General features: G+C 39.9%; 1 protein-coding gene across 2 annotated transcripts in view; it reads right to left on the bottom strand.

The window, feature by feature from the left end:
* FUT8 (fucosyltransferase 8) overlaps positions 1-19,093 on the bottom strand; it is a 189,410-nt gene that overhangs the window by 106,941 nt on the left and 63,376 nt on the right. For both annotated transcript variants that reach the window (XM_089681453.1, XM_089681454.1), the window contains exon 2: positions 624-738. The gene's annotated coding sequence lies outside the window, so the exon portion shown is untranslated. The remainder of the gene's footprint in view (positions 1-623; positions 739-19,093) is intronic.

Here is a 19,093-nt window from a genome sequence, read left to right as displayed (position 1 = left end):
CGACTGGCTTCAGGTAATACACAGAGATCCTCCTATATAAGTTATACCTATCTGTCTATCTGCAGTCTTCTCTCCTCTCCAAAGTGCAGAATTTATATAAAGCTCGTCTGAGAAATCAGAAAAAAGGGGGTAGAAAGCTGAAATTACACCCTGCTGTGTTCAGTGAGGAAAGCTCTGAGAGCTGATTGGAGGGAAGAGAGACACACCTCCCTCCACACAGCACACAGGAACAGAGCTGAGGCTGTCAATCAGCTGGAGATCCCTCCACTGTCACAATTTTTCTCTTGGTGTCAGGAAAACCTGTCAAAAGTGATTCATGCTGATAGAGGAAGAAAGCAGTAGACAGAAATTACACTTTGTACCCTTTTTTGAGAGAAGTACACACAATAGAGGAATATGCTCTGTTCATATTTCATGTCTGAGGTTTACAACCACTTGAAGTTGAAAAAATAGAATGCAACATTACAGTCTTCATAAAACAAACACCAAAGTATTTTCTGAGATTCACAGAAATAAATACTCAGACTTAGAAGTATATTTTATAACCCCACAAGCCAATAAAATGAAAAACAAAAAAAAAAAAAAAAGAACCACAGACATAACAGATAAAAAAAAAACCTTACCAGCCAGGATGCTGACATGCCTCGGTGTAGCTACCACTTCAATTCTTCACTGGATGAAATACACTTGAGAGGATTATGCAATACAAAGCAGCTGTGTCATATCTTCCCTTTGTGCCTATGACAGATGAAAAATAAATGTTTCTTTTTACAAGCTGTAATTATGGTGATCAGGTATGTCCCAAAGGCACGACCAAGTATTCTTTCTGCCTTGAAAAGCAACCTCAGGCAATAGGTAAAAACAATCTGTAAAATGCAAATTTTAACCATGAAACAACACAAATGTGCTTAAGTCTGAAGTCTGTTCAGTATGTCTCATTCTAGTTTGGCTCCCAACACGGCTTTGTGGCTACCTGTAGCCTCTTAATACATTTTCAGATGCTTACTTCTTTTCTCAAAGCCACTAAACAAATTCAAACCTCTACTGAATTTCAGTTAGCACGTGGCTGCTGAGATTCAACAGACAATGTTTAAAATAACAGTCTATATAAAGCATACTTCTTAATGTTGGATGGAGTGTAGAAAATGCACATCAACTATCAAACTGGCGAGACTCTCTTCTCATCCAAGGTGGCACCAGTAAGTGTGGGACATAAGTGAGATCTCCCCACAGGGTATATAAAAACAAAAAACACACATATTTGGTCATATTGCAGTTCTCCTTTTTTCACTGTTAATAACCCACCTTTTATGGTACATTGGTCTGTTATGCAGGCCACAGACGGGTCGTTTATCGGCCGAATTTTCGTCCACATGATATTTAGTGGGACAAGCCCGTCGGCCATTTTTCGTGGATCTTCTCGTTTATTTTTATTGGTCATGCTGGAAAATCCACGAAAAAAGGCCATTTTTTGTGGACATTGGTGGCAGCATCTGCAACTACAGGTCTTTCGTTTATCGGCCGACAATTCAGCCAATAAACTGTCAGTCTATGGCCAGCCTTAGGCAAACAATTTAAATGAATGGGCTTAAAGTGGTATTACATCAAAAAGCAAACATTATATTGCAGATTTCCAATTCTTGGATATGATGTGCTTTAGTTTTCATTTTTAGGTTATCTTTTATCTTCACCTGGTGATCTTGCCAGCAAGTCTGTTTTTCAATATAACATGCTGTCCTGCAGACGTAGCTTCTAGAGAGTTAAGACAATCTATTTACCACTGACAGGGATGCTTACAATGGTAAGCTTTTATTTATATAAAGCCTTTATCCCAAAAGAAAACATGCTGCAACAGCTTCAAAAGCATTAGCTGGAGTTTGGGTTCCATTAATTTAAATCTGCTAGTATATCTAACACTCCCCATCCCCCCAAATTGATAATGCTGCCATCTACAGGGCCAGATCACCAGGTGAAAACAGAGAGGAAAAAGCCTAAAAAGTAAATAAATGCAGCTACTACACTTAATGGCTATTAAGCTACAATAGAATACATTTTTGGCTTTGGGTAACACAATCCTAAAGAGCATACCAGTGTGAGCCTAATTAAAAGAAATTATATAGTGTGTATATGTATATATACACACACACACACACACACACACTCAATATTGCCAAAAGTATTGGGACACTCCTCCATTCAGGTGTTCTAATCACCTCCATGACCACAGGTGTATAAAATCAAGCACCTAGGCATGCAGACTGCTTCTACAAACATTTGTGAAAGAATGGGTCGCTCTCAGGAGCTCAGTGAATTCAAGCGTGGTACTGTGATAGGTTGCCACCTGTGCAATACTGTAAGTACACCTGTGACATTTCCTTGCTACTAAATATTCCACGGTCAACTATTAGTGGTATTATAACAAAGTGGAAGCAACTGGGAACAACAGCAACCTAGCCACCAAGTGGTAGGCCACGTAAAATTACACAGCGGGGTCAGCACATGCTGAAACGCACAGTATGCAGAGGTCGCCAACTGTCAATAGCTAAAGACCTCCAAACTTCAGATTAGCACAACAACAGTGTGTGGAGAGCTTCATTGAATGGGTTTCCATGGCCAAGCAGCTGCATCAAAGCCTTACATAACCAAGTGCAATGCAAAGCAATGGATGCAGTGGTGAAAAGCACGCTACCACTGGACCCTAGAGCAGTGGAGATGTACTCTCTGGAGTGACGAATCACGCTTCTCTGTCTGGCAATCCAATGGACGTGTCTGGGTTTGGCAGTTGCCAGGAGAACGGTACTTGCCTGACTGCACTGTGCCAAGTTTACAGTTTGGTGGAGGGGGGATTATGGTGTGGAGTTGTTTTTCAGGAGTTGGACTTCGCCCCTTAGTTCCAGTGAAGGGAACTCTTAAGGCATCAGCATAACAAGACATTTTGGACAATTTCATGCTCCCAACTTTGTGGGAAGAGTTTGGGGATGGCCCCTTCCTGTTCCAACATGACTGCACCAAAGCAAGGTCCATAAAGACATGGATGAGCGAGTTGGGGGTGGAGGAACTTGACTGGCCTGTACAGAGTCCTGACCTCAACCTGACAGAACACCTTTGGGATGAATTAGAGCAGAGACTGCGAGCCAGGCCTTCTCGTCTGCCATCAGTGCCTGACCTCACAAATGGGCTTCTGGAAGAATGGTCAAACATTCCCATAGACACACTCCTAAACCTTGTGGACAGCCTTCCCAGAAAAGTTGAAGCTGTTATAGCTGCAAAGGGTGGGCCAACTCAATATTGAACCCTACGGACTTAGACTGGGATGCCATTAAAGTTCATGTGTGTGTAAAGGCAGGCGTCCCAATACTTTTGCCAATATAGTACATGTATACTATATATATAATATATATTTCAAAGATTTACACAACCCTTTCTGTATAGGGTGGTGTCCTCTCTTTACATTCAGCCTACTGACTGGAAAGTAAAGACTGCCAAGTTCATTCCTCTGCCCACTCCTTTCCTCCTATGAGTATGATCTTTGTCAAAACATTTGCATACAGCTCATTTGATAGCCTGCCCCCCCCCCCCCCCCCCACAGCCCCTTCCTTTATTAACTTAAGTGCTACTTGCATAGCAGACCTCAAGCTGCAGGCACCAAGTCAAGTTCAGGTACTTACATCAAATGCATTTAAATTTGCATTGGAAGATTAGTTATTACAGAGTTGCATTCATTTGTATTTTATATTTGCCAGACTGGCAATTTTAACCTCCACCGGCTTGGGCCAATTCTGACATTCCTCTCATACACGTAAAAATGCTAGAAAATTACATAGAACCTCAAATGATATATTTTTTAAGCAGAGGCCAAGGAAAATAAAATGGTAAGTATTGCAATTTTTGTCGTATGTTATTTGCACAGCGGTTTATCAAGCACAAGTTTTCAGGCAAAAATACACTTTAATAAATTATAATGCATACAAGCACAAAAAATTACTCAAATTGTGGGTAATATATAAAAGAATGATGATTTGCCAAGTAAATAGATACCTAACATGTCACGCTTTAAAATTGTGCACACCTGCTGAATGGCGGCAAACTACGGTACATTAAATTAGCCACTGGTGACGTTTTAAAATCCTGTGCAGATTACCAGTATAGTTACACAGGAGGTCTGGTGCTAGAATTATTGCTCTTGCTCTGACGTTTGTAGCGATACCTCCCATGTGTGGTGAAATCACTGCTTACATATGCATGCGTTACCTACATGAGTATTCACATTTTAGCTTGAGCACGAGCATGAACATGAGGGGGTTTAGATTTTTTTTTTTAATTTACATTTCCTTTTTGGCACTGTACCTTTAGATTTTTTTTTTAAGTAAATTTTATTGCTATCAAAAGGGATGAACAACATTCTTGTGATGGCATGGGTCATGACCAGTCTTCTTTATGACCAGATCTCTCCACTGCCCTCCAAAACATCTGATCAAAATGAGAAGGGAAGGGGGTGGCTTTTGACGCCTGTAAAAAAGGAGGGGTGGCTATATAGCTGCTCCAATGCTCTTACATTGCTGGATGAACAAAATTCTATCTGGATCATGGCTTCAGGTGCAGCCATGACCCAGATATCACCTTTCCCATCCGAATATGTATAGGTATGTTAAAGTGTTACTAAACCCATGAACCTGAATTCAATATTACTGTTCTCCTACAGTACACAGAACATGGAAGTGCAATTATTTTACTAAATATAAACCGCTAAATACCTTTTCTCATCAGCATTTAGAGCAGTCTTGTGACTTCTATCAGTGTTCAGCAGAGCACTGGTTAAAGCACCCCCAGTGACACCAATACAGTGATCAGTGCTAATAGAAAGCACTGACACTGTACTAATAGCACTGGGCAGGAAGGGGTTAACATGTGGGGCAATCAAAGGGTTAATTGTGCGGTTTTACTGTGTGCTTCCAATTGTAAGTATACTGCTTTGCATGGCTCTGCTATGCAGAGCCATGCAAAACAGTGTGCAGGAGCTGACAAGGGAGAGATACGTATTGTTTACAGACAGTTCTCTTCCTCCGTCAGTAATGCTCCTCGACCACCATGTGCCGAGGAGTAATCACTAGCCAGGACCCGGTGATTGACAACCAAGGCCGCGAATAGCGTGCGCCCCCTCCCGGAAATGAAACATCACATATATATGTGATTTTGTGCACCACTGCAGTATATCCGCTATAGGGCGGCGGGAAAGCGGTTAATTCAGATCTGAATATTGCTGTCTCAGGTTTCCCCTTCATGGGTGACACTCGTGTCTTGCAGATTCTTATGGAGCCACCCTTGTGTGACTGTGACAGCTAGAGAGCCCAAAAGGCCAATGGGCTCAGGCAGCCAAAGACAACTAGTTGGGGCATCTGTGCAGTGGTGCTTGGAATTATGGGACACAGGGCATGCTCTCTGTTGAGCAGTTTTGAAGTGGCGCACAGCAGGCTGGCAGCTGCAGTATGAAACCATTTGAATGTGAAAGTATTTGTTACCTTTCCTAGAAGAAAACATTTAGTGTGCTCTGCTATGCCAATCCAGTCACATTTAATTATTGTAGAAAAACATGAAGCTTAGTGCTACTTCAAAGTGGAACTGGCTAAGGAAAAATACTGAAAGCAAGGATTGCAGAGGAGACAATCAAGAGGCCAAGATACAGAACCCAGAAGATCAGATTAGGATGAAGGTGCTGGCGAGAGAGCTTGTGAATACTGAATCACTGGAGGAGAGGCAAGTATAGCTCATAGCTGTAAGTGAAATAAAAAAGAAAAAAAAATCTTCCCTTTCTTTCAGAATATAAATAGGGTTGGGTTTAAAACAAAACAAAAAAAACATCATACACACAGAGTGCCGCTTGCTCTGGGGGAACTTGTGTGTGCTCGCTCCCAAGCCCCACTCCATGCGTCTATAGCAGTGTTTCTCAAACTTTTTTCAGTCAAGGCACCCTTTAAAATTATGGACAATTTCAAGACACCCTCTAAAATTAACACAGTCCTGAGGCACCCCATTCTAAAATGTAAAAAATTATAATAGTTTTATATAATGCAGCAACATCCACACATGGACCCCCAATGCTAGAGGTGATTTATTCTTCCAAATCAAATACATGTTTGCACATTGGTCCCGACTAGTATTCCAGTGTTTCTTTCAGTTTTTCTCCATCACTGAGCTAATGTGACCCCAGCACTGATGGAGAGGGGCAAGGGAGAGTCAAACAAGAATGCTGTGCAGGCAGCTGACATCCTCCTTATCAACTGATGATGTCACTGGTTGTCAGGATGCCGGTGGCTAGAAGGTCATAATGGCACACACTGAAAAACTGTGGCTTTGTGTAACTAAAAGTCAAGCTTCTTCCACCCACTGTATACAAGTTTTAGGCAACTTTTAGACATTTTGCCAAGGCACCCCTATAGAAACCTCAAGGCACCCTGGTTGAGAAGGGCTGGTCTATAAGATACAGAATGTAGCTTAGGCAAGCCTCCATTCACTCCTCACTGGCTGTGATTGACAGCAGTGGGAGCCAATGCCTTCTACAACTGTGTAACAGCCAATGAGGAGAGAGACCCAGGAGAGCCAATTCTCCCGTGCACAGTACTGGATTGAGATCAGGCAAGTATTAGGGATGAAGATAAAAATCCTTTAGCCTTTACAACCACTTTATTGCTTTGTTGTAATTTCATGTTATTGTTTGTTAGCCATATCAGCAGCCAATCCAAGTGAGTGGTTCCTGAAGAAGCAAGTTGAATGTGAAATGCGTCAATCCACCATGCTATCTTGGGATAAATAACGAGCACTAGTTGAGGTCTATCAGATATGGCTATTGTAATGTTCTAGGATTTTAATGAGGTTTCAATTTTATAAAAAAACTGTAGTTTTTATGAATATAGCTCTATTCTGCGGCACACTGAAAGTCCCCCGACTTCATTCTCCACCATGGCTTACGAGGGGGTTGGAGAAAAGACATACTAGATTTAATGAGTTTGTGATGGTACCATAGGAGCAGGGGTGAATTTACCACAAGGCATTTACCTAGGACGGCATTTTTCAGGGGGCCAGCAGCATTTTTCAGGGGAGTACTGCTGCCCCCCAAAAGAAGGGATGGAAGAAGGAACACACGCAGCATGGGCAGCAGGTGGGATCTGAGAGAGGCTACAGGCTGCTTGATGGTGTAGGCAGAGCCTGACTCTTGCTCCTGGAGATGTCTGGAGCTGTGAAGGTGTCTTCTCTCTCACGGGGTGGTGGGGGGTTGTCAGTGTATGGGGGGTTGGTGGTAGTGGAGGGCACTCTTGGGTGTGTGGGAGGGAGGTGGTGCTGGGGCGTTGTTGGTCAATGTCAGGCTCTCTTCATGGGGGAGGGGGGTGTTGATCAGTGTCAGGGTCTCTCCATGGGGGGGGGGGGGATTTTTGTTTTGCCTAGGGCAGCATGAAACCTAAATACACCACTGCACAGGAGTCATTAGAAGGATGATCCCGCCCAAGATATCATATGAATATAAAAGGAGACATGATTCAGTACTTTTAGAGGCAGTAAAGAATATATTAAATTATTTACTTAGTCCTGAATTTTAAAAGTTGACATAAACCCTTTTCTTCATACGGTTTGTTGCTCCAAATCATGTCATTCAGAAAGGATTGTAGGAGCGTGTGTTTTATAAAACAGATTTTTCAGTCACTGGATAAATCTTCTTAAATCTAGTAATGGTTTTAAAGGCTTATGTAAGATAGATAACATTTCCTTTCACAACATATTCCTTTTCATACTGCCATTTATGTGTTTTTAGAGGGGCACTTACTACTCATTTCATCTACTGTTACCATTTGGTGAGGTATTAGAGTAAGCAATTTCAGTGTAGCAGAGGAGCCCGTACAATTGCGAAAAGCTCTAAAGGCTTCCTTATGAAGATGTTATTTGTTTGCAAATATTTCCTGCGGCTCTCCTGCGGTATTTGTCAATTTTGCATTACATATATTATTTGTTCTGTGTTATGTTTTGAAGGGTAATGTGTTTAGAGAGATTTCTTGTCTTGTTCTGCGTTTGATCAAGATGTAGTTAATGGCATAGTTCAACTAAGGGGCAAAATCACCCATTTAGACAAGAGGCCCCAGTATAGAATAATACATTGTACTTTTTTCAAAATACAATATAATGTAATTGGCACATCTATAGTCTGCTGACACCCTTGAAGCCTGCTCAATATACTCCCATATTTACCCTTGCTTCTCCCCAACAGCTTCTGGGGCAGTGATGCCTGTATTTGCTGTAATAGTATTTTTCACTTTTTGGAAATTCTGGCAGATGCATAGTTTCAATCTAAATTTATTGAACATTTTTCATATAAACATAATAGAAAATAAAAACAGAATACTAAAAATATACAAATGTTAAGTCCAACCTACTGCAACAAAACTACAGGAAATCATATTGCTTACTAGAGCAAGGAAAGGTCACACAAGAGATCATCTGGAAAAAAAAAAAAAAAAAAAAAAAGAAGAGCAAAAATGACATACAGATGAGATAAACAATATAATATCAATGACATGAAAAGACCTTTTTTAGTGCTCTTAGAAATATCTGGTATCAAAGTTGGATCCTCTCTAGGTAGGTAGCTGCATGTAAAAGGACGGAAAACAGAACTAACCCCATATAAAACATGTGTGAGCAAATTACCGGGTCAATCAATGCAAGGCAATAAGGACTAAAAAAAGGAGACAGGGAAGGAAAAAAGGGAGAAAGTATTTTCTGGAAGAGAAAAACAAAAAGGGGTAGACAGCTAAAAAAAAAGAAGGATGAAAGGAAGAAGAAAAGAACAGAAAAATAAAAAAAAAAAAACAGAAAAAAGGTCTTTCAATTCTTGGACAGCTAAGTTTGATGACATTTACCATAGGTTCCCAGTTCACGACAGCCTCCATACACTCCATCAAAAACCCACTCAAGAAGAGTTGGAGCCTACGATTTCCAGTGGCACAGGATAACCGCCTCAGCCTCTGTTTTCTTTATGTGTTTAAGAGAACCAATAATAATAAAAAGCAGTACAATCTGGGGAGCGTTTGGTATAAGTGCATCAGTGATTTTCACGTAAACCTCCAAAATCAAGGTCTACAATCCATGCACAGGAAGGCAAGCCATCTGGCAGATGCTTGGATAAAATATCTTAATATCTTGCACACTCCCTGCAGTCACCTCTCCCAAAATCCGTTCACGCTAACTTCTCTGCCTTTCCTCCTCTTCCTTGTCGTACATTTCACCTCCTCCCTCACTCTACTTTCACCATCCTATGACACCTATGTATGAATAAACACCTTAAATTTTAACTGATGCAAAAGTCTCCTACCAAAGAATTAGTGGTGCACCGAAATGAAAATACTGGTGCCGAAGCCGAAAATTCAAAATGCACTTGGCCAAATGAAGATAAATTTTTTGGAAAAAAATACACTTTGATAAAAAAAAACAAAAAAATATATACCCCAATTTTTTCGACACCTGTATCAGTGCTTTTTTTCCCCATATCGGCTGATGGCCGAATGGGGTGTTTTCGGCCAAAAAGTTTTGCCCATCTAAATTTCGGTGCATCCCTACAAAGAATATTTTGTTCTTTACACAGCTCCTTGGGCTCTTACAGGGCAGTGGTTGAGGGGTGGTAAACACTGTAGTTGAGCTGCTCTTCTTCCACCTCCCAACCGCTACCATCTTTAGCTGAAGAGGCAATGGCTGGGGATGTACACATGTTGCAGCCACAATGCTTTGCTTCACAACCACTATAAAAAAAATGATATCCTGTTATTCTCAGCAGTAGTGCCTACCGAACACTATCCAAATGAATAGGCAGGTCTGTAAACACCCCGCAATAGCGCTCTACGCACATAGTTGCGGTGCGCTAGTGCAGCAATCAAGGGGTTGAAGCAAACAGAGAGGAAGCGTTGTATCAAATGCTCTCTGACGAGTGAACTGAACGCAGACTTTGGGACTCAGCAACAGTAATTTTGCAATATGGCATTTTCTAAAGATTATACTTTTCTACTAGCCCTTATACTTTCATTTATAGATAAAAACTTTTGTAAAACATCATAATGATTACTGGGGCACTGAATTCAGTAAATGTAGTTGAATCTGATATGTAGCTCTTTATGTTAGTAATATGACAAGCCATGTAATCATACATAATACGCAATTACTTGTAATTGCTAGACATGGGATAGGGTGACTATTCATGGTTTACCAACATTACTCAAGGTTGACTCAAATATTCAGTATATTAAGTGTAAATTGGGAAAACATGGTTCACATTGTCAGGAGAACTGCTCAAAATGTATGATCTAAATAAAAAATGCTTTATAAAAGGAAATCCAAATGTACGAAACATTTCTTTAAAGAGGTATAGCAATTCTATAAAGACCTAATAAGTACATTTTATATGTTAATCGCCAGTTTACTAGTAGATCTCACTATATAATCAAGAAAGAAATACAAGATATAAAAAAAAAATGTAGTTGCAGCAAAGCGTTTCAAGTATCTCAAGGGTATGTGATAAAATACCTAAAATAAAGTAAGAAAAAAAAATATTTGTAAAAACTGTATTGCCCACCACTTTATTCTGCATTTCTCAAAACAATGCCGCAAAAATGATAAAGAACAAACACAGCAAGTAAGAATTCTACAGTAAAGATAACTGCTTTAATTTTTTCCTTTTTTACTCTTAAGAAAATAGAGATAATTTAGTCTAAATTAAGCAATTTAATGTAGAGAAAAAAGTAGAGGAGATTTAAAAAAAAAAAAAAACGTTAAACATAAAGAAACAAGTACAGATTAAATTAAAGTACTTATATATAGCAAGTGGCAAAAATAACTTGTAGAAGAAAAGAGAACACAATGAGTGCAGTGACTGTACAGAAAAAATTGTAACAATGCAATGCAAATTCAATGGTGGAGAAGAATCTGGGAGTAATGGTAGATCACAAGCTTAATAATGGCATGCAATGCCAAGCTGCAGTTTATAAAGTGAGCAAAATCCTCTCTTGTATTAAAAGAGGTATAGACTCCAGAGAGAGAGATATCATTTACCCTGGTACAAATCATTAGTAAGACCTCATCTGGAATATGCAGTTCAGTTTTGGGCACCAATTCACAAAAAGAAAATTGGGGAACTGGAGAAAAGTACAGAGAAGGGCAACCAAACTGATAAGAGGCATGGAGGAGCTCAGCTATGAGGAAAGATTAGAGGAACTGAATTTATTCTCTCGAGAAGAGGAAATGAAAGGGGAATATGATCAACATGTATAAATACATCAGTGGTTCATATAGTGAACTCGGTGTAGAGTTATTCACCCTGAGGTCATCACAGAGGGCAAGTGGGCACTCTTTACATCTGGAGGAAGAAATTCAATCACCAAATACGGAACGGTTTCTTCACAGTGAGAGCTGTGAAAATGTGGAATAGACTCCCTCAAGAGTTGGTTCTGGCCAGCTTAGTGGATTGCTTTAAAAAAGTCCTGGATTCTTTCTTAGATACACAGAATATAACTGGATACTAACATTTATAGGTAAAGTTGATCCAGGGAATATCTGATTGCCTCTCTGGGGATCAGGAAGGAATTTTTTCCCCTGCATGCACAAATTGGACAATGCATTGCTGGGTGTTTTGCCTTCCCGTGGATAAACTGGGGGTGATGATTAAAACTTTTTTTTTTTTATGGTTGAACTGGATGGACTTTGTCTTTTTTTCAGCCAGACTAACTATGTAACTATGCAAAGTCAAAATTAAATACTTGTAGCAATGTAAGAAAAAAAACAAGGGTTATATATATATATATATATATATATACACACACACACACACACACACATATATACATACAAAAAGCCTACACACGGTCAGGTTTCTGTGATGTAAAAAATTTGACAGATAAATGATTTCAGAACTTTTTCCAGCTTTAATGTGACCTAGAAACTGTACAACTCAATTGAAAAACCAACTGAAATCTTTTTTGGGGGGGGAGTAAACATTAAAAACTAAAATAATGTGGTTGCATAAGTGTGCACACCCATTAAATATAACTGGGGATGTAGCTGTGTACAGAATTAATCAATCACATTCAAAATCATGTTAAATAGGAGTCAGTACACACCTGCCATCTTTAAAGTGCCTCTGATTAACCCCAATTAAAGTTCAGCTGTTCTAGTAAGACTTTCCTGACATTTTCTTAGTCACATCCTACAGCAAAAGCCATGGTCCACAGAGAGCTACCAAAGCATCAGGGGGATCTCGTTGTTAAAAAGTATCAGTCAGGAGAAGGGTACAAAAGAATTTCCAAGGCATTAGATATACCATGGAACACAGTGAAGAAAGTCATCAAGTGGAGAAAATATAGTGCAAGAGTGACATTACCAAGAACTGGACGTCCCTCCAAAATTGATGAAAAGACAAAAAGAAAACTGTTCTGGGAGGCTGCAAAGAGGCCTACAGCAACATCAATGGAGATGAAGGAATATCTGGCAAGTAAATGGCTGTGTGGTACATTTGACAACAATCTCCCGAAGAAGCCTTTTCTTACTAAGAAAAACATCCAAGCCCGTCTAAATTTTGCAAAAACATATGCGAAGTCTTCAAAAAGCATGTGGGAAAGTGTTATGGTCTGATGAAACTAAAGTTGAACTTTTTGGTCATAATTCCAAAAGATAGGTTTGGAGCAAAAACACCACTGCACATCACCAAAAGAACACCATACCCACAGTGAAGCATGGTGGTGGCAGCATTATGCTTTAGGGCTGCTTTTCTTCAGCTGCAAATTGGGGCCTTGGTCAAGATAGAGGGAATTATGAACAGTTCCAAATACCAATCAATATTGGCACAAAACCTGCAGGCTTCTGTTAGAAAGCTGAACATGACGAGGAACTGCATGACAATGACCCAAAGCATACATCCAAATCAACAAAGGAATGGCTTCACTAGAAGAAGATGAAAGCTTCGGAATGGCCCAGACCTGAATAAGATCGAAAGTCTGTGGGGCGATCTGAAGAGGGCTGTGCACAGGAGATACCCTCGCAATCTGACAGATTTGGAGTGTTTTTGCAAGGAAGAGTGGGAAAATATTGCCAAGTCAAGATGTGCCATGCTGATAGACTCATACCCAAAAAGACTGAGTGCTGTAATAAAATCAAAAGGTGCTTCAACAAAGTATTAGTGTAAGGGTGTGCACACTTATGCAACCATATTATTTTAGTTTTTCATTTTTACTTCCCTCCACCTAAAAGTTTTCAGTTTGTTGTTCAACTGAGTTGGAAAGTTTATAAGTTACATTGAAGGTGGAACAAGTTCTGAAATTATTTATCTTTGTGTAATTTTTTTACACCACAGAAACCTGACATTTTAACAGTGGTGTGTATACATATACACAGTTATATCCATATATATTTGGACACAGGCACAATTTTAATTTTTTCAGGTATTTACCAAAACATATTCAAGCTATAGTTGTATAATGTATATGGGCTAATTTGTGGGTATGTACAACCACATTGGAGGAAGGGTCTTAAGAGTAGCCTTCCCCCCTATTTCAAGGGACCAAAAGTAATTGGACAATCGAATATAATCATAAATAAAATGTTAAATTATTAAAATTTTGTTGAAAATCCTTTACTGGCAATGACTGCCTGAAGTCTGGAGCCCATGGACATTACCAAAGACTGGGTTTCCTCCTTTCTGATGCTTTGCCAGGCTCTAACTACAGCTGTCTTCAGTTGTTCTTTGTGGGTCTTCCTGCCTTTAGTTGTGCCTGCAGTAAGTGAAATACATGCTCAATTGGCTTGAGATCAGGTGATTGACTTGGCCATTGCAGAATATTCCACTTCTTTTCCTTCAAAAGCTCCTGGGTTGCGTTTGCAGTATGTTTTGGATCACTGTCCATCTGTACTGTGAAGCGCCATCCAATCAACTTTGCTGCATTTGGCTGAATCTGGGCTGACAGTATATCTCTAAACACTGCAGAATTCATCCGGCTGCTTCTGTCACATCATCAATAAACACCAATGACCCAATGCCACTTGAAGCCATGCATGCCCATGCCATCACACTGCCTCCACCATGTTATCCATTAAATACATGCGCCTCTACTAATGGGGCTTACAAAATTTAGGAACTACAGAATATCAGGGTGCCATGACAAGGCCCTGTAGCTTATGCATGTATTTGCAAATGTGTGCTAACTAAACCCGTTTTTAACGCATACTGTTAGACAGGTTAATTCGTTTTTTTTGCAGGCTGGTTGGCAAGCTGAGTTGGGATTTTTTCTTTTTTTCTCTTTTGTTGTTTGACATGAGTCGCCCTTCCAGGTGCTCCTTGCTGTGAAGGCCAGTTATAGACTGGGGCAGTGGCCATTTTTTGTAATGTCAAATTAAACCTGAGAGTGTGCACTTAGCCCATATCCATTATATAACTATAGCTTGAATATGTTTTAGTCAATACCTGAAAAAAACTAAAATTGTGCCTGTGTCCAAATATATAGGGAACTAAGTGTGTGTGTGCATATAAATATATATATAAAATACATATACATACATACACACACACACACACACACACACACACACACACACACACACACACACACACATATATATATAACGAAAGTAAATACTAAGAACAAAAAGGTGGAGCTCTAAGTAAAAAAATGATTAAAGAAAATGCAGTGGGGAAGCTGGACTCTCACAGCAATGAATACAGGTGAACAGCATGGAAGACGCAAGAGAAAACAGACTCATATCTTAGAGGGACAAGAGGTAGGGAGGACAACTACATGTAGTATTTGTGTCCTTGCATTTGATGGGAAAAAAAAAAAAAAAAGCACAGCTGTAAGATGAAGCCAACCAGACTAGCATTATTAGTAGAGACATGGATATTAATGTACAGAAAGATGTAAAGCATTGTCTGAGGGAGGCGTGTCCATAAATCACAGTCAATGTATCCAAGGAAGGTGCCTAAGAAAAACAAAATCAGCAGCCACAAGAGGTCTTTACTATCTACAGTGCAATCTGAACCTGCAGCTTACCACTTCCATAAGCAACAATCCCATCCAGGGAAAACGCACCACCACTCACGGTTTTCTTCACTTTACTGCTGACCATATGCAACAAATGACCTTGCAAATCTAAATGCATGCTTTCTCAAGTAGTTGAGATAACAGTTCAGTGGACGCCCATTTACACTGTGGGACTAGGACAAAACTACTTAACCCCTTCCTATCATTTAGTAGTCACCTAACCACTCATTAAAACGTAATGTTTTCACACTTTCCCATTCAATGGAAGTTAAAATTATCTTAAGCTGGCCATAAATGGATCAAATCTTGGCCAGTTCAGGAGGGACTGGCTGAGATTCAATCTGTCTATGGGCAGGCTGACTGTACCCAAGTCAGTCCTTCAATCAACTTAGGTACAATCAGCATGTCAGATTTTTAGTATGCCCATGGTTATACCTGCTAGCAATAATCACTGTGTTCTCCTGGCAGGGACAGCACCCCATGCTCCCCTTCCAGGAGAGCACAATAGCTCAGGGGGAGGGATTCCCCCCATCAACACTGTTGATGAGGGAATCAAGTGGTTTTCTTTGCTGCAACCCATGGTTGCAGAAAAGAAAATCACATAATCTATGACTTGCCTTGGACTAATAAGAGTTGTACACATACTGTAATAATAGTTACTATATGATTGAGATTTAGCAAATATATTAAATCCCTTTGGTTCCAACCGGGTTCAGACGGTTTTCCAACCATATGAGACAGCAGCATTTTGAAGTACCATGTCTTTTAAATGGGTTGAAAACAAGAAATGTTCCAAACAAATATATGTTCAATCTTGTAGATGATGTCACCCATATGCAGAGTTCTTCTTTTTCCCTGAAGGAGTGAAGTCACTCCGAAACGCTTTGAATCATATAGAAACTCTCTGTAATCATATGTATGGATGATGATGTTATAACATTTTTAATGGCTAGTCAAACATAGTCATACTGGGTATCCTTATAATGCAATTAATAATTTGATGGTGATGCTGTACTATGACTTTAGATGATGTATTGCATGGTATGTCTACATGTTAAAACAATTTTTTGACACAATACAAAGCTTGTACTTTTTATACAACTTTTTTTCTGTATATATTTATGCCTTCAAAGTCCCAAGTCCTATAGGGGGTCTTTTCCCTTTATTTATCTTGTAATTCTGGGGATGTTGGCTACATAACCCCTTTTCTTCACTTTTTAGGTTCCAACTCCTATTGTGGAGATCAGGCAAGGTTCCCATCACAGCAACAAGCATGTTAAATTATATCCTATAAGGGCAACCATTCCCAATCCTGCAAACAAACAGTACTAGGCCATCCTCAATGTGTACATTATGAATGGCATACAAAAATGGAGACTATCCACCCCTGTAGTGATTGACCAAAAATGCCCCTAAATTCCTCCACTCATACAAATAGCATTGCACAGATAGTAAAAAAATAAAACAAAAAACACATGCTTAAAGTAGGAGTAGGGCCACACCTGTTTTGACCCTAATTCTGTAAATCACAGAAGTGAACTTTGTTCTGTACTCCTGTGACTCGTATTCCGGCATGAGCGAACTAAAGTCTGCTCAGACTCTGGAGGGATTCCCACTTTCATGTTGTGATCCACCCAGATGCCTGACCGGCAGCACACCACTGAGAGCCTGAGCCAGCCATTCCTGCCCCCTGCAAAGCCCGGCACTCCAGTAAGCACTGGAGGGGCAGAGCAGAAGTGGTGACTGACAGTTACTGGCTCTCTGCTCACTGAAAACCAAGAACGGAGTGATCATCAGTGGTCTTTGATGGCTCAGTTCTTGAGGTAGAGGTGGCGGAGGACGGGTGCAGCATTGGACTTATGCTTCATCCACCTAGGTGAGTATGTAGGTTTGTTATTTCAAAACCTGCACTTCTCTTTTAAAAATATAAAACATATTTGTATCTGGATATAATAACGTCTGTAAGACACTAAGCATACTCCTCCAAAAAGAAGTATTACCCTTTACCATCTGCAGTCATAGATTACAATCACCACTGTTTGGGCTCATTTATAAGGGTAAGTACTACCAATACCTCTATCCATGTTCCATCACACTGAACTTCACTAGCAACTGCCATAAATATAGTGACGGAATACAAATGGTCAGTGAGTCTACTCTTTGATCTCAGAGATGACCATATCAACTCTTCTTTTCAATGTGAAACTTTTGAAATAATTTCTGTATTTCTAGATCTCTTTGACCCCAGGCCATGAGTCAAGAAAACCAAATCATCTCCTGGTTTTAAAATAATCTTCTACATTGTCCCATTGTCTGATTCTTAAGATGAAAACTTAAATAATGATGCTATTAATTGCTATGGTGATCCTTAGCAACCAGGAAATTATTCAAAATACTGGATTACTAAATTTTACATAACTACATTAATTAAAAATGTAGCAATAAACTTTTTTGCATGGTGATTTATGCTGCCAGGAACCAGGCTCTTGTTACAGTACCTTCAAAATATGCATCTGTACAGCATGGCCTGTCCTATCTGCATGGTGCTTAGAATGCCAGCTTGTGGTCTTTTGATCCAAGCAAGCATAGGTGTAGCGTACAGTTGTATGCAGCTCTAATGCTGGGCGTACTGGGGGATATTAAAACATCTTCCCTTATATCGACCAGTGCTATGCCTTGTTACCTGTCATTCTGTGTGCTAGTGTTTCTTGTTGTTTCTGATTCACATGTTTCTACCTCAAACTACCCGACCCTGCTCATGTCTCTTGCCCCTGTTAGTATTCTTTTGCTTACCATCTGCCTGCAGAGGAAACCTGTCATCTAGTAATAATCCAGGACCAGGTTCAGTCACCTTGAATACCTGGTGATGCCCTTTAGACTTTATAATGACCCTGCCACATTTCAATATTTTATCAAATACATTTTCAGAGACTTCATCTGTATTTATGGTTGGGTATCTGGACAACTTGATTTTCTCTTCCTCGTTAGAACATCACACTCATGTCAAGAAGATATTGGGTTTCCTCAGCACTCACTATGTCAAGAAAGAAAAATGTGAATTTGAACAAATAACATGCAGTTCCTTTGCATGATCTTCTCCACCAAAGGTTTCACTATGGACCTCAACAAGGTCTCTGCACTCCTGGAATGCCAACCAGATATATGGAACTTGTCAACTATAGTTTTACCATTAACCCAGCTTTGCATATCTTATTCTCATGCTTGACCCGTAGTTGGCTCAGCCTCTCAGAAAGCCACTGAAAGCCTGAGCCAATGTCAGTCACCAGCGGACCAGGAACCGAGCGACCTGAGTATGTTTTTCAAATCCCACACTTCTCTTAAGATGGTATTTCACAATATTTTATTACAAACTATATTGCCAGGAGTATTGGGACGCCTGCCTTTACACGCACATGAACTTTAATGGCATCCCAGTCTTAGTCCATAGGTTTCAATATTGAGCTGGCCCACCCTTTGCAGCTATAACAGCTTCAATTATTCTGGGAAGGCTGTCCACAAGGTTTAGGAATGTGTCTATGAGAATGTTTGACCATTCTTCCAGAAGCGCATTTGTGAGGTCAGGCACTGATGTCGGACGAGAAGGCCTGGCTCACAGTCTCCGCTCTAATTCATCCCAAAGGTTTTCTATGGGGTTGAGGTCAGGACTATCGGCGCTTTATAAATACTGTATAATAATAATAATAATTGCATGCATGGAAGCTACCTAGGTGCATATTATAGATCGGACATATCCTGGACGGTGTAGTATCGCCATGTTTGATATGAAGTATCTTAATTGGTACTCTGAGGGCTGTTGTTCATTGTAATATTTACAAATATTCAGCTGGATTTCTGTCATCTGTAACAAATATCTTTATCCAAATAAATAAAAGAATCGTTGGACGAGTTGCTGTGGGAAAAGTACATTTATAAATATACACTGGTCATACGTCCTCCATCATTGATATAAGACAACAGATTTGTCTTATGAACTGTTTCTGTGTGGACCTCATAATTTAGAAGACAACATCTGGTTG

Source organism: Staurois parvus, unplaced genomic scaffold, assembly GCF_062004578.1.
Source record: "Staurois parvus isolate SC_StPar_1 unplaced genomic scaffold, SC_StPar_1.0 ptg000267l, whole genome shotgun sequence".
Classification (NCBI taxonomy): Eukaryota; Metazoa; Chordata; class Amphibia; order Anura; family Ranidae; genus Staurois; species Staurois parvus.
The sequence above is the reverse complement of the archived record's forward strand: the minus strand, read 5'-3'. Positions and strand labels throughout refer to the sequence as shown.